The sequence below is a fragment of the Scyliorhinus torazame genome, chromosome 7 (genome assembly GCF_047496885.1).
Source record: "Scyliorhinus torazame isolate Kashiwa2021f chromosome 7, sScyTor2.1, whole genome shotgun sequence".
Classification (NCBI taxonomy): domain Eukaryota; kingdom Metazoa; phylum Chordata; class Chondrichthyes; order Carcharhiniformes; family Scyliorhinidae; genus Scyliorhinus; species Scyliorhinus torazame.
Genome location: NC_092713.1, coordinates 242,414,428 through 242,421,148, shown reverse-complemented (window position 1 = coordinate 242,421,148; position 6,721 = coordinate 242,414,428).

The following is a 6,721-nucleotide window of genomic DNA, read 5'->3' as shown; positions in this document are numbered from 1 at the left end:
CCCTGGAAGCGCCAGGCTGGCACCCAGGTGGCACTGCCAGGGTGCCCAACTGGTATTTTCAGGATCAGGCTGGCTGTGCCAAGGTGCACAGGTGGCATCAGCAGTGCCAGCTTGACACTCTGTCCAGATACCAGCCACCCAGGGGCCTCTGATCGCCTGGGAGACCCCGCAAGTGCCTGTACACCTGATCCCTGTTTGGGGGAACCAGTACTAATCAGTGCCTGGCTGGGGTCTCTTTGGGAGTCCATTCAATCTGCTGAAGACGGAGTTTTGAGTTTTTACTCTGCGAGTCTGGTTTCCGCCCACTGTGGGTGTGGTCCAGATTGCAACATCTCGTTGCATCTCATGAGGCGTAGCGGTCATTGGGAATCCTGGGAGAGGCCTCTCCTGGGATCTAGCGGCCACAGCCCATCCCAATTCTGGCGGGATGCGGCTGGTAAATCACGCCAAAATGTTTTATTTTTTTGTTAAAAGTTAATCCTGTGACTCTGTTCACCTATGTCTCTAAACGAAAAATAAAAGTTACAGCCTATTGAGCCAGATTCCATTCTGGGATCTGACTGTCCTTCAGTAACATTGGGGGCGATTCTCCGACCCTTCGCACAGAGTTCCTGCCGGTAACGACCAGGGCGCCGGCGGGACTCTGCTTATTCCGCTCGGCCACCTGGGCCGAAGAATCGGCGGCCCTACCAATTCCAGCAGCCCGCTGCCGGCGCCGCGTCAAATGCGCTGTCGCAAATGGCGGCGATTCTCCGCACCTCGGGGAATTGCGCACCGCGTCGTGGCGTCGTGGCACGCTTGCGCCGATTCTCTGGCCTGGCGCGGGGCTCAGAGAATCACGCCCATTAGCTGGGATCATAACACTTCTGTCTGTGTGTTCCCAGCCAGGAGAGAACTGTGCTTCTAACTTCCTCACAATTTTCAAAAAGATGCATCACCTCTTCCTCAGGATGTAGTTTTAAATCGAATGTCTTGAATGTGAGCCCATCCTGGCTAATAGACCTGAGAAGAGACTATTGGTCCTCATTGAATCAGCAGCGAATTCGACAAACTCACCCACTTGGATGCAATACATATTTTCAGTACCTTCTGCAGCTAACCTTTTTAAAAAATTAACTTGTACAAACTCTCCCTGTTTTTTTGCATAACCCTGAAATGTAACTCAATCCTGAAATCCTTCCTGTTAAGTTAAAAATGAAGTCTCCCGGCGTTCGCTGTGCCCACCTGCACGACGTGACACTGGCGATAATCAAACAAACAAAGAACAAAGAAATGTACAGCACAGGAACAGGCCCTTCGGCCCTCCAAGCCCGGGCCGACCATACTGCCCGACTAAACTACAATCTTCTACACTTCCTGGGTCCGTATCCTTCTATTCCCATCCTATTCATATATTTGTCAAGATGCCCCTTGAATGTCCCTATCGTCCCTGCTTCCACTACCTCCTCCGGTAGTGAGTTCCAGGCACCCACTACCCTCTGTGTAAAAAACTTGCCTCGTACATCTACTCTAAACCTTGCCCCTCTCACCTTAAACCTATGCCCCCTAGTAATTGACCCCTCTACCCTGGGGAAAAGCCTCTGACTATCCACTCTGTCTATGCCCCTCATAATTTTGTAGACCTCTATCAGGTCGCCCCTCAACCTCCTTCGTTCCAGTGAGAACAAACCGAGTTTATTCAACCGCTCCTCATAGCTTATGCCCTCCATACCAGGCAACATTCTGGTAAATCTCTTCTGCACCCTCTCTAAAGCCTCCACATCCTTCTGGTAGTGTGGCGACCAGAATTGAACACTATACTCCAAGTGTGGCCTAACTAAGGTTCTAAACAGCTGCAACATGACTTGCCAATTCTTATACTCAATGCCCCGGCCAATGAAGGCAAGCATGCCGTATGCCTTCTTGACTACCTTCTCCACCTGTGTTGCCCCTTTCAATGACCTGTGGACCTGTACTCCTAGATCTCTTTGACTTTCAATACTCTTGAGGGTTCTACCATTCACTGTATATTCCCTACCTGCTTTAGACCTTCCAAAATGCATTACCTCACATTTGTACTTTGACTTTCAATACTCTTGAGGGTTCTACCATTCACTGTATATTCCCTACCTGCATTAGCCCTTCCAAAATGCATTACCTCACATTTGTATCATTATTGGCCTCCATCAATGTGTCGTGTTGTTCACCCTGGGGTAACACGGATTGCACACAATGCAATCAACTGATCAAGTATACACCAAACGAAGGTGTTGGTTCAATAAAAGATTTATTAAACTCTAGCATTACAGGCCCTTCGGCCCTAGATGTTGCGCCGACCTGTGAAACCACTCTAAAGCCCATCTACACTATTCCCTTATCATCCATATGTCTAATAGAGCATAGAACATTACAGCGCAGTACAGTGGAAAGAGCCAGAATGCTGATGCCTCGTGTGTTTTATAGGTGTAAGTCCCCCTCTGGTGTCCTGTCTTGTGATTGGTCGTGTTCTGTTCTGTACATAGATTGGCTCACCTGGGTGTCTGTCACTGCCTGCTTTTACATCATGATGTGCATGGGTGCATATTATGACACAATAGTGGCCAGATCTGATGATCACGCCAGGGGCCCGGAGGCCATTGGAGCCCCTGGGTGATTGGGGACAAGGCAAGGCCTACTCACTTTCTGCATGCAATAATGCACAGACCCCGCGGTGCTGGGTTCAGGCTGGGATCGGTAGCTGGAGCAGCGTAGGCTGCTCCAGCGCCGTCCTAGTCCCCTGCGGGCTGCAGAATGGGGTCCCGGAACGGGCGCCGACGCCGGAGTAAAACACTCTCTGTTTTACTCCGGCGTCGGCAATTAGCCGCCCGATGGGAGAATCCCGCCCAAGAAGTATTGTTCCTTAGCACCTGTCAGAACATTCAGCAGGGCTGGATAGAAGTTCAGTGAGAGCTCAGCTTAACCACTAATTGCAGGCTCAATATCTCCTAGAGCCATCTTTAAAGCCAGTAACTGCTAGAATTCTTGCAAGTGACAAGCTACTCGTGCTTCAAGTTACCAACATCACTTTCAAGATTTGCACCCACCCACCCCATTCCTGGCAGCGGGGGGGGGGGGGGGGGCAGGTTTTATAATGTCAGTTTTATAATGTCAGTTTAAATAGCTCACATTTCCTGAAATGGTATGACCAGCAGGTTGTGCTAATCTTTATAGCAGTCTTTTTATTAGAGAGCTGCACCAAAATGTCCTGAGACTATGATAAGCAAATGCCAGAATGTCAAAAAACAGCATAAAGTAAGTGAAGAGGGCACTCAGTAGGGTGCATACCTCTGCCATGGTGTGTTAATGCAATGTTAGTACAGTTCCACACATCTGCTTTGAGCTTTTCCCTGCCTGGATGGTGCCTCGTAGTTACAAAGCTGAAAAACAAAATCACTTTATTAAGAGCTTCCATCTCACTGGAGAAGCTCCAGACCAATCCCACAATTTAACAGTCGGGCAAACTTTCAGCAGAGCAGTGGAGACAACTCACAACATTCTAAAAAAAAAGTCAATTCGCCCTATTTCCCAATGTTAAAAAATCCTTTAAATTATTCCAGGATTCGACTCACAATCAATGGGCGGGATTCTCCATTACCTGACACCAATATCGCAATCGGCGATCGGGCTGAGAATCCCTTCTGACGCTCAACTCGGGGGCGACGCCTGTTTGACGCCGGTTTTCGAGTCTTCGTCCCCTCCGAAATGGCGTCATCGCATTGCATGATGTATGCCGTTGGAAAGGCGTTGGCGCCACATTGGATACCCCTTTCTCGATGCTCCACCACCAATGGGCCGAGTTCCCGACGGTGCAGAACACTTAGGCTATTTTTTTCGTCGACACTGCATGGCGTCTGGAGACTGTGTCCAGCGGCGCCACAGTTGGGGTGGGGGGGGGGGAGCCATGCCACTGGCGGGGGTGGGGGGGTGGTTCAGCAAGGGCTGGGGGGACTGGTGAGGGGTGGTCTGTGGGTGGCGAGAGGGGTTACTGGGCGTCCGCCGCTGTACTCTTGCATGGCCATGGACCCGGCTATTCTCTGGCCGCTTTTGTCATGGGAGCCGGGAGCTTAACCCGGCACGGCTGCTAGCCCCCCAACGGTCCCGGAATCGGTGCAGCTGTTCTGCGTAAAACGCCACTGTTCCCACGCCGGTGTCAGCACTTAGTCTGGAAATCGGAGAATCCAGCCCAACACCTTAGCCAAAAAATGAATCAGTTGTTCCTTGGGTCATACCCTATCAGTGTAGCAAGTTTCAGTGAAATCTCTCCATTCGTTTTAATCGATTGTTTACAGGTAATCAGACTAACGGGATGAAAACATTACCTTTGTCCACTTTCAGTGACAGAGATAACGAGTGTAAATCAACTTAGATAATTCAGAAATTTAAAAAAATGTCCAGCACTAAATTACTTCTTTAAGCCTCCTTTTATGTATGCACATTAAATTTGAATGCATAAAACCATCATTTATGTGCATGAGATTTTGCTGAAGAAAATAAAATCATGGAAGATTTAATTTCTTTCATGTCAATCATTCTGATTCCTAACAATGTATTCAATGATACAGAAAATAAATTATTGGTCTTGGTGAGAAGAAATGGCCCTGGCTATGTCTCACATTTTTGGTGGAAATTTGCACCGGTTCATTGCTGCCGTAAATTCAGGGGGCGGGATTCTCCGGTCTCCGATGGCGAAATCACGTTCGGTGATCGGCCGGAGAATTCCCATTGGTGCCGATATCGGGGGCGGCGCCATTTTTCCAATGTCCTGCCCCCTCCAAAACATTACATGAGGCCCTCCTCCCAACGCTCTGTCCCCGATGGGCCGAGATCTCATTTTTTTCCGGGAACCCGGCGTGGCAGCTGTGGACGAAGTCCAGCGCCGCCACAGGGAGCCGATCTGCAGGCAGGGGGCTTTGGCAGGGCTGCGGGCACTGGTAGGGGGGCGGTCCGCGGGTGGCGAGCCTGGCCAAAGGGGGGGCACTATTTGGAAGGCCACGTCTGCGCACAGGCGGCGCCATGTTGCACGGTGCAGCCGCTGCAGGCCGCCGCTGTGCGCATGCACGGCCACGGACCCAGCAATTCTCTGCCCGTATCCACAGCTAGAGCCGGGGGCTCTACATTGCATGCCTGCTATCTCCCCCCACCAGACAGAGGATCGGTGGCCATTTTGCGCCATTTTTTTGTTCATAAAACGCCACCTTCAGCACATAGTCTCCCAAACGGAGAATGCAGCCCAGGATCATCATGTGAGCTGTGGTTTTGCAGAGGAACAGCATTAACGAACAGCAGAGGACTTCAGTGGAAGTTTGGTGAGATTGTTGTCAAATAGTGTGGAAATTCTAGTGTACTCTAAAAATGAGCCGTACTCACTTACCCCTGAATTACTCCAATCTCTTACACCAATAATTGACCGTCCCAAATGTTTGTGCTGTTTTATCATGGCTAGTTTTCAGGAAAGTTCGGGCTAATTTGAATCAGGTCGGTCAAGGCAGCCTTGAGGAGGAGTTTATAGAATGTATCCGCGATAGTTTCCTAGAACAGTATGTAATGGAACCTACGAGGGAACAAGCGGTCCTAGATCTGGTCCTGTGTAGTGAGACAGGATTGATTAATGATCTCATAGTTAGGGATCCTCTCGGAAGGAGCGATCACAATATGGTGGAATTTACAATACAGATAGAGGGTGAGAAGGTAAAATCAAACACTAGTGTTTTTTGCTTAAACAAAGGAGATTACAATGGGATGAGCGAAGAGTAAACTAAGAGTAACTAAGGTAAACTGGGAGCAAAGACTTTGTGGTGAAACAGTTGAGGAACAGTGGAGAACCTTCCAAGCGATTTTTCACAGTGCTCAGCAAAGGTTTATACCAACAAAAGGAAGAACGGTGGAAAGAGGGAAAATCGACTGTGGCTATCTAAGGAAATAAGGGAGAGTATCAAATTGAAGGAAAAAGCATACAAAGTGGCAAAGATTAGTGGGAGACTAGAGGACTGGGAAATCTTTAGGGGGCAACAGAAAGCTATTAAAAAAGCTATAAAGAAGAGTAAGATAGATTATGAGAGTAAACTTGCTCAGAATATAAAAACAGATAGTAAAAGTTTCTACAAATATATAAAACAAAAAAGAGTGGCTAAGGTAAATATTGCTCCTTTAGAGGATGAGAAGGGAGATGAGGAAATGGCTGAGGAACTGAACAGTTTTTTTGGGTTGATCTTCACAGTGGAAGACACAAACAACATGCAGTGACTGATAGAAATGAGACTATGACAGGTGAGGACCTTGAGATGATTGTTATCACTAAGGAGGCAGTATTGGGCAAGCTAATGGGGCTAAAGTTAGACAAGTCTCCTGGCCCTGATGGAATCCATCCCAGAGTGCTAAAAGAGATGGCTAGGGAAATTGCGAAGGCACTAGTGATAATTTACCAAAATTCACTAGACTCTGGGGTGGTCCCGGCGGGTTGGAAATTAGCAAACGTGACAGCACTGTTTAAAAAAGGAGGTAGGCAGAAAGTGGGTAATTATAGGCCGGTGAGCTAAACTTTGGTAGTAGGGAAGATACTGGAATCTATCATCAAGGAAGAAATGGCGAGGCATTTGGATGGAAATTGTCCCATTGGGCAGACGCAGCATGGGTTCATAAAGAGCAGGTCGTGCCAAACTAATTTAGTGGAATATTTTGAGGACATTACCAATGCGGTAGATAA